Genomic DNA, 17,666 nt, shown 5'->3' with positions numbered 1-17,666 from the left:
AGGAATATGCATTGTCTTGTGGATAATTCTGCTCCAATTTAACATTTCTTCACTAATATAAGCTCTGCCAAAGTGTCACTTTCTTAAATCAGTCCTTTGCTGCCAATTATGCCCGATTCATCATTGGCTCCGTTTATGCTGTTTGAAGACCATTGATGCTATATTGTCCTTTGTAAGACTGATATTTTGATTAAATAAATTATACTTTAATTTTATTTATGCTATCTTATGGTTTGAAGTGTATTAATGCTATATTGTCCTTTTTAAGACTCAGATATTTTGATAAATTAATTATCTTGACCTTCTAATTTTATTTTAGATTTTTATTTATTCAATTTATCTTAAACCATATAAGGCCATATAGTCTTAAAGTACAAGATCCCACATGGCAATATTGTTTGAGAAGAAATGAAAATTGCATTATACTTTTAAACTGCCCGTATTTTAATTAGCCCTGGAATTCTGCCTTTTCTACATTTAATTTTGGAATAACTATAAAAGATGATTTGACCTGCATGCTGTCTGTTTTGGCCATCCAGCATGTACATCAAACTCATATTCAATATCATTTTCGGGTTCAAAATCACTCACTGGTATCTTCATTAACACCTTCCAAGCTAAAATATTATGATTTTAGTTAACACATTAACCTCTAGCAACAACTTAACGGGGCAGGAGGTAGTTGCCTACTGCCGAGCTCTGTAGCGTCATGATCATGCAAGATACATTAAAGTGATATACTACACTTCTACCCTTCTGCTCATGCGCGAGTCAAACAGCCAACGAAAAACAATGTTTCTAACACAACTAGGCAGTATGTTACTGAAAGATCACTGGGGATTTGGTGTTTTCAGATCTGTTCAGAAATAGCTTTCAAAATGTGTTTCCTACTCAATTTTCAGGCAAAAATGTCAAAAACCTCCAGGGGTTAATGTGTTAATAACTTTGAAAATCACTGCAATCATCATCTGAAAATGAACCACGTTGGGAATCAGCCATTTTGGTTTTAAAGGTAGCCCATATTTTATACATGCATCTGTAAAATTTACTTGATGAAAGGTTCAAACTATGATAGAATGCTTGTTCCAGGGCCCAATGTGCCAATCAAATTTAGTTTTAACTATTTATGTCAAGTTGAAGAACCCCAGATATGTAAACAGTTGCCTACCTGAATAGAGGCAGGTGTCACAACAAGCCAAGCACTACAATACTTGAACTGGTGGTGTGACTTATGTCACAAAAAGCACTTTTAAGGTTGAACAGTTTTTAAAAATCTGTACTGCATATGTATATTTTTATATTCATGACTTGAAAACTAATTTGTGGAAGTTCTTGTGCACCACTGCTCTTGAAGGGTGCAAATTCATACAAATTGTGCACATTCATTACCGCATTTGTACACCCTGGCAGCATCTTTACTCAAGTGCATATATCTATCTAGGTATCAATGCACTCATCCCTCCTTGCTTAGATGAATGTATGGACACATTCTATAAGCCTTGCAGTCCAACTATGAACCTTACAATCCAGCTATGAGCCTTACTATCCAGTTGTGAACTTAACAGTCCCATTATCGATGCATACCTTTCAGTATTTAAATTTATCAAATAGACAAAATAATAGATTTTTAAAAAATCATTACGTTACAAGAGTATATGTTTATCTTTAGAATTGTTTGTCTTACATGCGATTAATATTTTTTTAAAACAAAAATGTTTACCTCGTTTTTAGTATAGAACAATTACTTGGCAATATAGACCGCTTCAGTGGCCTAAGTGGCTACTGCATCTGCTGCAGATGTGGGAGGATTCAGGTTTGAACCCTGGCTGAGTCATACCAAAGATTTATGAAAATGGTATCAGCATTAAGAAGTTAGTGTTAAAACTGGTCGGCCAGGTGTCAGGATAGTGTAACTGGGTGGGACATGATTTTACCTGTTTGCAACATGATGCCCCAGCCCTAAACTTCACTATAAACTGGCATCCTGCATTGTAGCGATGAATGATTTTTTTTTTAAAGCTTCATTAGAAATCTAAAATCACACAAACACAAACACTTGGCAATATATAGCCTAGATTATCATGATGTGCCATTTAAACCTTATATAGTCATCAGTCCATACATGTATAAGTACTTTCTGGGCTTTCTAAATGGGGCTGGAATGGGTCTAATGTGCTCTCCTGCATGTCATGTGACATGCCTAATGGAGGCAGAAGCTTCTTCAACTTTGCATGTCAAACATGCAACCAAAAGGGCTCTGATGATATTTATGCTCTGAGTATGAGAAATTACTATGATCAGTACTGCACAAATTTACCAAATTCATATATATATTATAAGCAACAACCTCACCAAAAATGCTAAAATACTTCCCAACTTGAGAGTGTGCATGTAACAAATCTCTCACCAGCATAATAACATCTGTGCACATGTAGCAATACTATACAACCAAAATACATATACTTCATTCACAATTTTTATACCATGTACATGTCGCCAGTGAGCAAACCCAAAAAGTTTTACATGAAAACATGTTAGAGTCACTGAATTTTTTTTGGGTGTTAAAATATGTTGATTTGTATAAAGTCTGAAAGGCATAATATCTGCATCATGCATAAAGTGAACTTAATTATTACATTAACCAATAAGTAGCAAATAACTTAGAAGTCTCCAAGCATTCCTTTACAACCATATCTATTGCCCACTCAGTAATGTAATAGCTGTTGTATTTACCTTCACAACAGATCATCCATCACTGTGTTGGATAGCAATACTGGTTATTGACAGCTATTTGATGTCTATAATTAAAGCCAAGTTTCAACAGTGAATTAACGAATCTGATCCCGATTGGGTAATGTTGGCACATGAATGTCAGTCAGTCAAGGTGCATCAAAACCAACAAGGATACAATTAATATTTTAAAAATGATACTGTTAGTAGTCCCACACTTTGAACTACATTGCACATTCTGAAGCAATTATTTCTAGCTTTAACTATGATTATCTGCAAGTGTGTTTTTCCATGAACAATGCATGTACATGTATATACAAAAATAATGACAACATAATGATGCAGACAGGCCCTTACTTATGAAATATAAAAGCCAGCACTGACAGGAGGATCATGGTGGCGTGGCGTGTGAGCAGCAGTGAACGCATTAGAATACTGTGCTTTTGAGTCAACTTGCTGTGGGATATAGATAACATTTTACAGATTGCCTGTAATAGAGAAAGACAGGCATTCTGCCCTGGGGCAAAGTTACTGTAGTGTTTTATCAAATGAACCCATTCAAGCAATCAACAAGGATCCTAACTAACTGGTAATATCATTAGGGACCAATATGAGCATATATCTGCCATCTAATTAAGAAAATCAGTCCAAAATGAGATGCAGCAATGTAAGAGGGTGCTCTTACCACAAGTTTCTGTTTATCCCATTAAAGGACAATCTGGGTGACATTTGCTTCAGGACATAGAATTATACGAGTAGCATTGGAATTTGTCAAGGATTTTGCTATTGTTGATACTGCTTCTTTGCAGCTCAGCTAGAACCATAGCTGACCTAACAACTATCTCCCCCCATTTGGCCATCGCCTTAGTCCTTTTATTTTACTCTAAAAATAAAAAAAGGACATGTTTTAAAGATTCCAATTTTGGACTGTTTAGAGTTTGTTTTGCATCCCAGAAAAGTGAAGGCATGCTTCATGACAAGACTGGCTGTATGTGATCTGAGTAGCAATGTATATTGAATGACTAATTTGTATTGCATTATGAAGAGTTAATCACTGCTGCTAGCACCATCCCTACAGTAATTTTAAAAACAACAGTGTGACTGTAGCACAGTGACAAATTAAAATGTAGTCAGGCATTAATTTAACAGTTTTTGGATTATGCATGTGGTGTTTATATCAGATGACCCTTCGTACTTCAACCCCATGGGAGACTGCAGATACAGCAAGTTTGATGTGCCTTCTCACATATCTTAAGAGTGGACTAATGGAGGCAGAAGCCGCACCGGCCATGTGGTTAGTGTGTTGGACTTGTGACTGAAAGGGTGCTGGTTTAAATCCTACCACTGTGTCAGTCCATGTCAGCTACCATGGCATGTCCTTTGGCATGGTGTTTAACTCATACTGCCTCAGCACTAAACAACTTGCTTGTGTTGCTGCTCCATTCAAAACCAAAAAATACCTTGGCAGCCAAGCCAGCACAGCAGTTTGTTCCAGTACAAGTCTCTACATCTCCAGGCTTTCTCCAGTTTTTGTACATTATTTTGATACAACAGTACTGCTCCTATAAAGTGTGTGTACACATCATTAGGTTAATGTCAGCGATCTTACTCTCCTTGATCTCAACTCCCATGTAACACAGCTAATACCACAGTTACCCTCATACCAGTAGTCATCTTTGGTTAAGGTGCCATTCCTCTATAAAACTGTTCTTTTTTTTTTCTTTTTAAATAAATGTACACCAGTTTGTACAATAGTATTTTGGGAAGCACTTCACTCAAATTACAATGTGGACCAGCTTCACATATGTTATGGATCTACCGAGTGTTGAGTGTGTGTGTGTGTGATTTGGATTTTTAACATAGCTTTAAAATATTTTCAGTCATATCGCTATAATGCCTGCAGCGTAGCAGTTTATAGTGATGTCTCATACTAGGGCATCATGCTACAGACATGTAACATGATGTCCCACCCCGTCACATTATCCTGACACCAGGCTGACCAGCCCTAACACTAACCTCTTAATGCTGGGCACCTAGTGATGCAGCTGTTAGTACCATTTTTTAAAAAAGTCTTTGGTATGACTCAGCAATGAATCGAACCCACGACGTCCCACATCTGAAGCAGATGCTCTAACCACTAGGCCACCGGATACTAGTGTTGACCTCGACAGCCTATTTAATATACATAGTCAAAAATGACATCACATGGACACATGACCTTTTACTGAAATGAGAGATAATTATTTTCATTAGTCAAAATCAATAATAGATGTAGTGCTTTAACTGACAAACATACTGATTAAAGCTTCCCTTTTGAAAATTCATTGATATAAATGTAGATCAAATATTTGGTTGCTTGTAAAATCTAGGCTATTTTGATTAACTGAATGATCCTTGTGCTTTCTGCCCACCAGAAGGTGGCACTGTGACATGATCTGTTTGCAAACACAATTACTTTCATATGTTAGTCAACCTAATAACTATCTCTGCTGTTACCAATGACCTTGATGGGCCACTGGTATCTCTCTTGCTTTGCACCTCAACAATCCAAGATTTGATCCATCACTCACAAAAATTAGCAGTTTTATCAAAACTTTGATGAATGTGAAAAGGCCAATACAGTGACACCATTCTATAAAGGATATGCAAAGAATCGCTAAATTAACTAGCTATCATTTATACAGAGGTGAAATATGCAGAAAAACAAAAGATGATGGGTACAACAGATATCTTCTATGAGCATGTGCACTTGATATGGAGGTTCTACTTGAGCACATTTCAATGCACACAGAATACCCATGTAATCCATCCTTTTAACCTTCCTCATTCTCAAGAGAACAAGAGTTCCTTCAAGGAGATGACATTCTACTAATAAAAATCATTTCCAGGTATACAAGACCAAATCATTTCTTCTTTGTAAATGCAGTGTTGAAATCATCAGACAGCCATACTGGATCTTAGATCGGCCCAATTTTCATTAGAACCAACTAGATATCATAAGAATTACTGTGGTAAAACAACCTATGCCAATATGACCAAAAATTAAAGATGAGACTATGGAATAGTAAGATGTTTAACTTGATGGTTTGATCACCATTTCTCTTTAGGAACCTAACATGACACGATTTTTTTTTATTAAAGAGACAACCACGTGTTAATTTAGGAACAACTTGTAAATTAGGGTCAATGTGTTTGTAGTGTTTTGGTGGCATTTCTCCAAATAATCTGGAAAAACAGCTACAACAAACTTGTGTTAATGGATAAAAGAAATCGGATGAAAAAGGCCATTGTTTAGCTCTTTTGTTCTATGAAAAATTCTCCAACCAAATAAGGAGTTATTTAAAAAAAAGTTTCCAGTACTCTGGAACTCTGCTCTGGAATAGTATTCCAGTTGAGATTAGAAATGCCCACTCTATTTCCTTCTTCCAAACACAATATATCCAGTGGCTTCAGAGATGCAGCTAAAATAAATAAATTCCTTTGTATGAGGGCATCAAGGTAGATTAGTTCTTAGCTAATTGTGTTACCCTCTTTAAATAAGGTCATTATTATTATTATTATTATTATTATTATTATTATCATTATTATTATTATGACCAATAGTGCTTAAAATGTAATTAAAGTAAGCATCCAATGTTCTACTGAGATAAAGAAAAAGTCTTTTTCCTTTTATAGTCTGTAATGAACATTGGACATTCACATGATCAGAAATATGGTGCATATATTTATTGCTGCCAATATACATGTAAGTCTCTCCACATTGATATCACCTTTGCATAGCGTGTTTGTGGTCTTCATTATGATCTTTCACTTACAACATTTTCTTATGTGCAAAAGGTGGCGTATGTTTTTCTTAATGACACAAATATTGTTAGATTAACCCAACTGTGAGATAAATTGATAAGATTCTCATTTAGGCCATGTCCTCAAAATCTAACCCACACTCAATTTTAGCCTTGCTCTGAACCTACTTTACATCAAATTGTTATCTTCCTATTTCTGACCTTGAACCAAGGTCAATGGGGTGAGCCAGTGTAATGGAATGAATTTCCAAGCATCACAATGAAATTAGTCCATGCATAAAAGAATCTATCAAAGGGACAAAAAAATATATGTATAAAAAAGCAAATGAAAAGCTTTAAATGAAATTCTCAATACGGTCTTGATCATGCGGTTAAAGGTTTAAGCGTGTAGCATAATGCATTTTCTTAAGATATGCCAAGTATACACAATATCAACTGAGGGTTTAAGGAAATGCAAGCAAACAAAAAACAATCAGAACCCTTTATGAAAATCTCAGTCTGCAACCTTTTGTCTATAAAACATTTCTCACTAAAAAAAATCTATCAAGAGGTTTAGAAAATACAACAAAATTGAACAACCTTATGCCACAATGCTGCAGTTTATCACAAATTTCACCATTCTGTTAAAAAATGCTATATGACATAAACCGTTCTTTGAAATAATATGTTAGGTTCAAGCAACGTTCAAATAGTTTATCATTAAGGGATACCACCCTTTAATTCAGTCAATGAAGTTGCTGGTAACTCCATTCTTATTTTCTGAGGACTCCAAAAGTAGAGATATGATACAGTCAACAAATTCTGTTGATGACTAAACTATAACAACAGTCGCACATGGCACACAAATTGATTTAAGAGGGAATGAAGAGATGAAAGCCCACATTTTTAAGCAGATCTACGACGAAAAGGCATGCATTAGATAAAAATATGACTCATGTCAATACTGGTGATCAGCTGGTGAATTGGAATACTTTGAAGGGCAAGCCTGGCATTCAGACAGAGCATGGTGTTGGTTTCTTGCATTTACAACAGTGACTTAATCAAATCTTGTGTTCCAGCTTTCGACTGAAATCGGTAGACCCACCTATGTCGGTGATCAACATTGGATTAACTCATACACATGTAAAAAATGGCAGGGTTTCTCTGTTCAAGGTAGAAATTACAAAGTTCATAATGTGATGAAACATTATCATTATCTGGTTTTAATGAATCCCAATGATTTTAGGACCCATATATTTCAAGATGAGGTATTATTCAGATGATCTGGCAAATCCAACTATTGCACACAACAGTGACACTGGGACTTTAACAAAATCCGGAGAAAATAACCTAATGCAAACCATAACATTGAGAAACTAAGCTTGATGTAAAGGTAAGCACAAACCACCTAAGCTTGAAATAAAAGGTCATGGTGACCTAGTTTTTGATGATGGCTCTAAAATTCCTCCTGATGCCACTATGGTAAATAAAAAGTTATGACACTCAATAGGCAACAGTATCTGAGAAAATTTACCAAAAGAAAACTTCAAAGGCAAATAAGCTTGAAGAACATTCACATGCAAAAGTCGACATTTTGTCATCTAACACATCAGACGCACATCACTTATCATTTTCCCTTCCATCTGAGAGGTTAGTACTGATCCAGATACATTATTCAGCCAGTATTTGTTGTTGTTGTTGTGAGGTTTAACACCATTTTTCAGCACACGACAGGCTATACATGGCGGCCAGTATTAATGGTGGAGGAAGAACCCGGAAAAAGCCCGGTATTTGTGGATGTTCTGCAAATATATAGGTTTCTTCTAATGATTGAAAAGTAATGTAGTGCTTTTAGAAGCACAGCTAAAAGTCAGATGGCTGCAAATGACTCACTGACCTGAACCTCACAATGAACAAGGTTTGGATAAACATCAAAACAAAAAATACTGATTTCTTTTGAGGTTAAGTATTATCTATGCAGTGTTCCCTCTTTCCCAAAACTTCAGTTTCGTGTAAATGTGAAACAAATTTAAAAAGTTTCTGGTGGGCCAGAACAGTATCTGTTTGTTCCTATTTCTTAACCACCATTATCACTGCTGAAAAATGGCATTAAACCCCAAAATTCCAAACCAGATTTCTCAAGGTTGTAGCATTTTGGCCTGGACACAAGGACCTCTATCATAGTAGAGAGTACATGTCAATTTGAGTGCTGGATCTAAGAGGCTGTTTCATACCTGAAGGATAAAGTGCAACCATCTGTAAACAGCAACAATCCAATCTGCTGGTACTTAGTGGACCCGATGATCAGGGTCTATGCTGTTTGCTAGAAGTGACAAATGTATAACTGACAACATCTACCCTTATTTGCCAACAAATAATGCAAGTGAAGATCTGCATCCATGCTAATCACCAAAAGAGGTATATTGTACATGAACAAATGTGATATGGTTAATGATCAGCTATGGATCTGAACCATATTGCAGCATATTCAACTTTTCAAGGTGTTCAAAGACTGGTTTGTGTCTTCTTTCTTTTTTCAGCTCATGATGGGGGTATGCATGATAGCCATTATATCCAGTAGAGGAAGAACCCTGGAAAACCCTGAGAAGAACCAACAACCCACAGGAGGCTACTGGCAATCTTTCTCACGTACCCTCATGGGTCGAACTAATACATGTACTTGAATCCTAAAGGTCAGAGGTGTGATATCAGTCATCTGCAAAGATGACCGCCTTAGACCACTCTGCTACCAGGAGCACCAAGTTGTTCACAGAAAGGAAATTATCACTGACATGACCACATCTTAAATTTGGTAAAAACAGAAATGTGTTCATGGAACACAAATGCCCCCCATGAAATGCAAAACTTCAATAAGACCTGACTAATGGACAGGTGAAATGGTTGATAAAGGTAACAATATATGTCATGGGGAATATTATATGCAACCAATGTTGTGGTAGATCAATCTGCATGCAGCTTAAATTTATCTGAATACCTGCAGACATTAGTGAGCAGGAAATGAATTTAAAATCTGCATGTCCAATGAATTATGACTGAGTCTTTAATCTTCAGTCACTTTACTCCACAGAATTGCTTGCAACTTTCTGATCACTTGTCCATACCAGTTTGAAATTGAGAGCAAAGGACTTTCCATTCTATCCCCAGCAAGAACTCGTGCCCAAACAGTCCCATCATAGTGGTGAAAAGTAACCAACATGTTGCTTTTTGAAAAACTCCCCCACCCCCAAACTTGAACTTTAAAGAAATTGTATTTCAACAGGGGTCAACTTCATCTTGCAGTACAAGTCAATGGCTCTCATTCGTTATATACAATATAAAAACTTGTCCCTAGATAGCAATCATTAGAAAAGGTGGTCTTATTTCGGAGGATTTACTGTGAGTAAAATATTCAATCAAAATTGAAAGGGCACACCATTCCTTGAATTTTAAAGAAAACTAACCCCAACCCCTAGCACATGTTTTGATCATAGCAAGTCATGAGAGATGGAGGGGTGTGTGTTTCAACATGCCTGAAACAGAATTTCTCTGGAACTTACTAACATGCATATATGCTGGCTTCTTCCACATAAAGTTTAAGGGTTAAATGATTCTCAAAAACATCTTACATGTTTTAAAAGCACAGCCATATTGTGAGAGACTGATGACATTATGCTCACTATGTTGTGTATTATTCTTTGAAAAAGATGATTGGTTTTCAATGGCACTTTTAACACATTTACTGGCTATATCACGCCAAAATTGGCACCTTTCCCACTAACACAAGGTTGCCTCCCTAAGTTGCATCTTACGACATGCAGAAACCTGACAGACACAGACCTATTCTACATCCATGAGCCTGCAGGGTGTTAGGTACCTCTTGAATTTTGAATCAACTTCAAAACAGTTAACTAGACTATTAGCAATCTTTAAGGACATTTAGTTGTAGTATTTTGTAAATTCACAATAACATTCATTTTTTTAATCCACCATATTCGATGCAATACCACATTTTCCATTCAAAATCACAATCTTGGTCAAGTTCTCAATAGTATCATAAATGTACACAAATAGTATCATAAACACTGACCCCATTATGGGTCCATACATACTCAAGTTAGCTCCTACTTCCTGTTCTGGGAACTCTTCACTAATGAAGGTTCAGCCTTTCTTCTAAAATGAAACACAAAAAACCCACCCCACATGCAAGGTCCATTTTAGAGAGAGATTAAACATATCAAGTTCCAAGGTTAGTGCTGAAGAAGGAATACATGCTGGTAAATTCTGGGAAAATAATGTTTTAGGTGGATTTTAGCAGCTGCCTCATATATATATATATATATATATATATATATATATATATATATATATATATATATATATATATATATATGTGTGTGTGTGTGTGTGTGTGTGTGTGTGTGTGTGTGTGTGTGTGTGTGTGCGTGTGTGTGTGTATGTGTGTGTTTCACTATACAATTATTTTTAGTCTGTTTAGTTTCAGCATAAAATGCATGAAGTGATTTTCAAGCATATATCACAAATAGAAAATCCCTTCACACCAAAGTCATAACAGATCTATTGACCCACAAACCACAAACCTTACGTCAATATGACCATCCATTTTGGTAGCCATACAGAATGCAAGACTGGCATCATCTTCAGTCAGGACCATATAGATATTTTAAGAGTGAAAATGTAAAATTGATAAGACTTTCTGTTTAGCAAAAACTAGATTTTCAAGATGGATACTACAGTAGCCATATTGGATGTAAGGTAAGCACTATTTTCATCAGGGCCAACTAGACATCGGAAGTCGACTTTGGGTGAAAAATCCTTATTGACAAGATCCTCCATGAAGAGAAGGAATAAATATTATTTTCCCAGAGATGTGAGTGGCACCCTTTTCCTTTTGGACTAACTAGACCTTGGGATGAATGTTTGTGTCAAGTTTAATGGAAATGCCACACGAAGTTTATGATGAACAGTGATAACAAAAAGTTAATAGCTGGACAGATGACAAATGACCGACATGATATTATCCCATAATCCTTTTCTGGATATAAATAAATGCTGCAAAATATTATAAGCCAACCCACACTACCATGCAATATTATATTATAATTATGTTTAATAGTCCTCAACGCAGGTACTATTGAGGTATTGTTGGTTCTGAAGATTACCAACCAACAGGTCTCAATGGCCTTGACCTTATGTGATTCTGTGGTAACCAATGTACAGAAACCATTATTTTTCTGTTTAGACTTACCATAATTGTGATCTCTGACCTTAGGATCCAAGAATATAGAGGTTGCCTAATTACCCATGTCATCCACTTTAGTCCAGGAACTCACTAAAACCACAATGACCTTGATCCCAAATCAATCAGACTCTTCCATACCTGAATTGGAAGACCTCTACAAACACTGGTCAAGGTATTGGTCTAGATGCAAACTTGTCAGGCAAACCTTGACCTATGACATATTGTTTTTAAAACTTAAATTGATAGGCTTATTCCTTACTCCAAGTGCAAGTCATCTACAAAGTTTAGTCCATGTGTCTGATGTAAAACTTGAATTGTTGTGCAGAAACTATTTTTCTTCCTCAAGTAGGGGCTCTGAGTGGCTGAGTGGTCTAAAGCGCTCAAAGTTACAGATCACTCCCATCTCACCTCTGCATGGATTCGAGTCTCGGGTTTGGCCAATGTGGGTATCTGAGAAAGCTTGCCAGTAGCTTCTCGTGGGTTGGTGGTTCTTTCTGGGGTTTTCCAGATTCTTCCTCCACCATTAATACTGGCCATCATGTATAGCCTATCCTATGCTGAAAAATGGCATTACACCCTAAAACAACAACAAAAACAAATCTTCCCTAAGCAACAGTGACTATCATTTTCTCCTTTTGACCACAAAATGAATAGGCTCCTTGTTTAACAATTGTGCATGCCATCTACTAACACTGGTTTAAATAAATGGTTATGAACTGAATTTTTTGTGCAGAAACCGTTTATTTCAAATATGGAAACCCTGTTTTGACTCCAATCAAAAGCTTCTTTCTTACTCTAAATACAAGCTATCCCATGTCTGGCCATGGGTGTCTAATGTAAAAATAATGTAATTGTGCAGAAAACATTTTTCTTCTTTCAGTTAAGTTGACCATCATGTCTGACTTTTCAACCTGGAATCTACAAACTACTTCCTTACCCCAAAATCAATCTATCCACATTCTGTTGAAGGTATGTCATGTAGAAATGAAGTACGCGTTAACGGAAAATTAAATCGGCTGAATGACGGTCAGATGGGCAATATACACATTTCAACACAGTCATGACTTGAATTGTTGTGCAGAAGAAATGCATAAGAAACAGTTGTCTTATATTATACAGACCATAAACCAAACTTAAATACACATCACAAACTGCCATTGTATTGTCATAGTGATTTAAAGCCCTAAATATTCCATCATTAAAGGAAGCAGTCATAGATGAACATAGATCAAAGGTCTGTATTAGTAATGTCAGTTCATTTGTTGTGCAAGCCTGCACAACACTGATATCATAATAAGAAATCTCAACCTGTTTTCACTGGTGCACGTCAAGTACTGCAGTAATTTAGCAAATTATTTGCCAGTGGATTTGTAATACAAAATGACTCGGGTGAATGAAGTCTTTGTCTATTTCTCTGAATAAGTTATATGCATTTTCCAGATGAGTTAATTTTAAAGTCACTGCAAAGGTTCCTACTTTTTTGTTGATTTTTCAAGATTACTGTTATTAAAATCCACATAAAACCCTGAAAGTGCCATAGTTTTAATGATTTTAATTTAAGTATTTTTATTGCTATATACAACTTAATGTAATATCTGAAGAAAAACTATATATATAAAGAATAAAGCATACATCAAGTAATTACAAGTATATTTCCCTCTTAAGCCTGGTTGAATTACTAACTTGAAAACTGGTCCTGCTGAACAGACCTGTTCCGAGAGATCACTTGTCTTGTGGAACTACTTTTTGTCTGCAGAACGGGTGAATTGTCTTCACTGACTTGTGTATTCAATGACAACAAGAAATTTTTTCAAATGTGTGATTTGCTCAAAACACAGGCAATCTTGATCAATGAGAATCTTGCTGCATCTCTTGAGTTTACAAAGTCAAGGGTCTTGTTGAGTAATTAGACTTGCCTAATGGTCGGGACAGAGCTCAACCTTGCAAATCAATATTTACTTTTTTGTGCACCTTTCCAGATGCACTGCCAATGTTAACTTGCACCCTTTATTAATTTTAATTCTGATTAAAGGTGCAAGCGTACAGCTGAGAGAAAACACTGGGATATGCTTATTTAGTCCGTTTCATCAAATATTTAACAGAACAAATCTGTATAAATGATATTTAACCAATACTGACTTTGCCACAATTCTCAAGTTATCAAAATTAGGATTTGACTTTATCAAAAATAAGAGAAAACTATCTAGGTGTCCAAATCCTATTTTCATGGTTTTAACAAACAATGGTTTAATGGTGATTTTGCAATGCTTCACATAAAACAATGTGCAAAATGATAGTGAACCACTGAATCACTGATAAGCAACATTTAACTGACAATTTTGAAGTCATTAAGTAAAGATATCATTCACAAAATGAATCAAATAATGCAATCATTCAAATTTCTAACAAGGTCATTCCATAAGAAAATTGTTTACAAAATCAATAAGGAATGGAACCTGCTTGGATACTTGTAAACAATAACATTCATATATAAAATGTGAAAGTTAACCTTGCAATCTTACAACAAATTAATTTCTTGTTGCATCTATGAGCTGTATAAAGAAATATGAAAAATGTGTAATTTTACAATTTAACAAAAAAATCATTAATTTCTTGTGGAATCTCTAATCTATACTGAATGAAGTCTGATAGAGGCTGTAGCATGTACAATTTTATTAAACACACTTGTGAAGTTCAATAGGAGTTTTTGAATTTATAATACAGTCACAACTTTAACAGTATCAAATCTGACCCAAAGACAATGGTGAAATATTTTGAACACAGGTTAAAGTTGTGCGAGTTTTGGGATTATCAAAAAATAAAAATAAACTACGAGGATCATTCATGGTCTGCACTCAATTCAGAAAAGTACAATGGTCTACTACATTATTAACAGTCTGGATGGGTGCTACCCAACATTTCTAATCATCCCCATGTTCAATGTGTACATTACAATGAATAACCCTATTCACTCGAGCAGAAATGCCAGGCAAATAAAATCCAACTCGGCCAAGTCTGTACCCCTCAGCTCTAGCTCTTGTACCTAAACCAACCAGCCAGGCAGGAAATTGGAGACACTGAATAACACCTACCTTCAGTCAAAAGGCATAAGTGGATCTTCAAGAATAATTAAACTTTGTCCTGGGTTATAATTATACATCTTCTCATTGATATCTCCCCAATCTAGAGGCAGATCTTGTAAGTCCAAATGAACTATCTCCCCTCCTTGCTATTACTTAGACATGTTCTAACTGTACGGATTAGAAAGTGTATAGTTCAAACATGGAATCAGTGGTCGAACACAAACATTATTTGGTGCTGACTGCATGGTAGTGTGGGCCGGCAGTGTCTAATAGGCTGATCAATACAATAATAATCCACTATCTTTTTCTTCATATGCTGATCAGTTGACTGAAAACTATTGTGTTGGCTTCTGGCTAAACAAACCAAGGGGGACAACTCTGACAGCCAATCAATGTAGGCTTTAGCCTAATTGTCTAATGGATTACAACACATAAGAGCTTTTTTCAATTTATAAAACTGAGTGTTCCAGAAGGACTGCTGCCTTGTAGACATTTGGAAGGTCTGTTATGGTGGCATTTAGTAGTCTGCTAAAAATCAATAAAACCAATATATTGGCAGTACTTCTTGTATCACCATGCAGGCACACAAAAAACTAACCTTCCTGGCAAACAGCACTAAGCATTTTGTGGGATTCAAGCATGATGCCTTTTAACACATTAACCCCTAGTGACGACTTAATGGGGCAGGAGGTAGTAGCCTACTGCCGAGCTCTGTAGCATCATGGTCATGCATGGTACACTAAAGTGGATGGTATTATAGAAAGGTAGACAGATGTATCTCTACAATGATACCAAATAATCTGGAATATCTAGTTGCACTACAAAATACAGATAAAAAAACTCATTTTTGGACCCAAGTTTTTCTACTCAAAATTCGCCCGTGCTCGGAATCTGGTTTTTAGACTTTTTGGTCTCAGATCTAAGGCAAACTGGTATGAACTGCAAACAGACAGATGAGCCTTTGCAAAAAGTAGGATTAGATGGGCATTTGGAATAAAGAGTGGTCTCCATAGAAAAATAATGGCTCCATGAAAAAAAAAAAGATATAAAAAAAAAGAAAAAATTTATTTTTTTACCCCTTTGCTCATGCGCAAGTCAAATAACCAATGAAAAACGATGTTTCTAACACAACTAGGCAGTATTATATTGAAAGATCACCGAGGATTTGGTGTTTTTGAGTCTATTCAGAAATAGCTTTCAAAATGTGTTTCCTACTCGATTTTCAGGTGAAAATGACAAAAAGCTCCAAGGGTTAATGTGTTAATTAAGATTGTGTTCTCAACATTTAAAAAATTACAATGAAAACAAAACATATTCATATTGCTAGGGTGCAGGAATGTTTAGATTATCAATATATTATTTTTCTATTGACACATGAAGGAGCAGTGATTTCTCAGTGGTAAGAGTGCCAGACTAGTTACTGAAAGGGTGCAGGTTCAAGTCCTACCATCAGAACAGCTATGATGGTGTTTCCTTAGGCAAGGCACTATACTCCAATAGCCTCAGAGAAACTGAATAACCTGCTTGTTTTGCTTTGTGTGTGTGTTCATGTGTGTGTGTGTGTGTGTGTGTGTATTGTATTGCATATATTTCCTGTTTCATCTGTTAAAATATAATGTACAATGTTGTAATATACATATACAATGCTGCTGTCAAGAAAATGTGATTTGTACATAAAACTTAGTGATTCATAATAGTTTTCTTTTGGTGTAATTATGTGGGTATCAATTTTACTGGTTATGTTACAAAATGCATTTTCATGTGTCCTTAAATTCAGTAAAAGTCTGCATATTTATCAGATATCAGTTTAATGGATTAACCTCAAAAATACCCCAAAATAAAAATACAAGAACAAAAATACGCAACAGCGAAGGCTGGTTGCTTGAATCAGTAAAACAAAACTACCACTAGCATAATAAAAAATTAAACACCTTAACATCAATTCATAACAGTGCTTTTGTCCAAGTGCTCAATACCAAACAGCCAATACAGTCAACACTAAGCATGGTGGATACTTCTATGTTATCTTTTATTCAAACTGCAAATAAAGTTGCAACCTCAAATCATAAACCATTTGGTTTCTAGACTTCCTGACCAAAGCATGAGGCCAGCACTTGCTTAACAAGCAGCTAATGAACACTGGAATCAGAAACAGTCCAAGAAAAGAAAGTTTGGAGAGTGAAACATTTACAGTGTCAAAAAAAACCCCAAAAAACAGGCCATGACAGCCAGGATACTCCGGTGAAAAGTACTGCCAAGGCTGGCCTCAAATTCAGTGTTAATCTGGATAATAAAATCAGTGAGACAACAGTAAATCTGACCTTAAAACGTCAACATTCAATCTAGCCCATTCATACTAGATAATCGTAGCGTGCACACAAATACCAGATCAGATACAACTACTTGTAGCTATAAGAAAGCTGGACCTATCTAATTCTGAAAATTCAAAATGTATAATTACTGTTTAAAGTGCAATTAGTGCAAAATTTCTGGTTGTTGTTGTTGTAGGGTTTAACGCCATTTTTCAGCACAAGATAGGCTATACATGGCGGCCAGTATTTATGGTGGAAGAAGAACCCAGAAAACCCTGGAAAGAACCACTGACCCACGAGACGCTACCGGCAAGCTTTCTCACATGCCCACACTGGCTGAACCCGAGACTCGAACCCACACAGACAGAGGTGAGATGGCTATGATTCTTAATGGTGAGCGCTTTAGACCACTCTGCATCTCGGGGGGCCCCTACCAATATTTCTGGTATTTTACAGTCTTGCTGGGGTTTTTTTTCCCAAATAAAAATGCAATGATGTA

General features: G+C 36.0%; 1 protein-coding gene across 6 annotated transcripts in view; it reads right to left on the bottom strand.

Annotated features, from left to right (window-relative positions):
* LOC149785237 (uncharacterized) overlaps positions 1-17,666 on the bottom strand; it is a 226,185-nt gene that overhangs the window by 51,283 nt on the left and 157,236 nt on the right. Inside the window, exon 1 of one of the 6 annotated variants that reach the window (XM_089979071.1) lies at positions 4,747-5,165. The exons of the other annotated variants lie outside the window; for them this stretch is intronic. The gene's annotated coding sequence lies outside the window, so the exon portion shown is untranslated. Of the gene's footprint in view, positions 1-4,746; positions 5,166-17,666 lie in introns of those variants that run through there. 6 annotated transcript variants of the gene reach the window in all.

Source organism: Sinohyriopsis cumingii, chromosome 13 (genome assembly GCF_028554795.1).
Source record: "Sinohyriopsis cumingii isolate HCF-2022 chromosome 13, ASM2855479v2, whole genome shotgun sequence".
NCBI lineage: Eukaryota > Metazoa > Mollusca > Bivalvia > Unionida > Unionidae > Sinohyriopsis > Sinohyriopsis cumingii.
The sequence above is the reverse complement of the archived record's forward strand: the minus strand, read 5'-3'. Positions and strand labels throughout refer to the sequence as shown.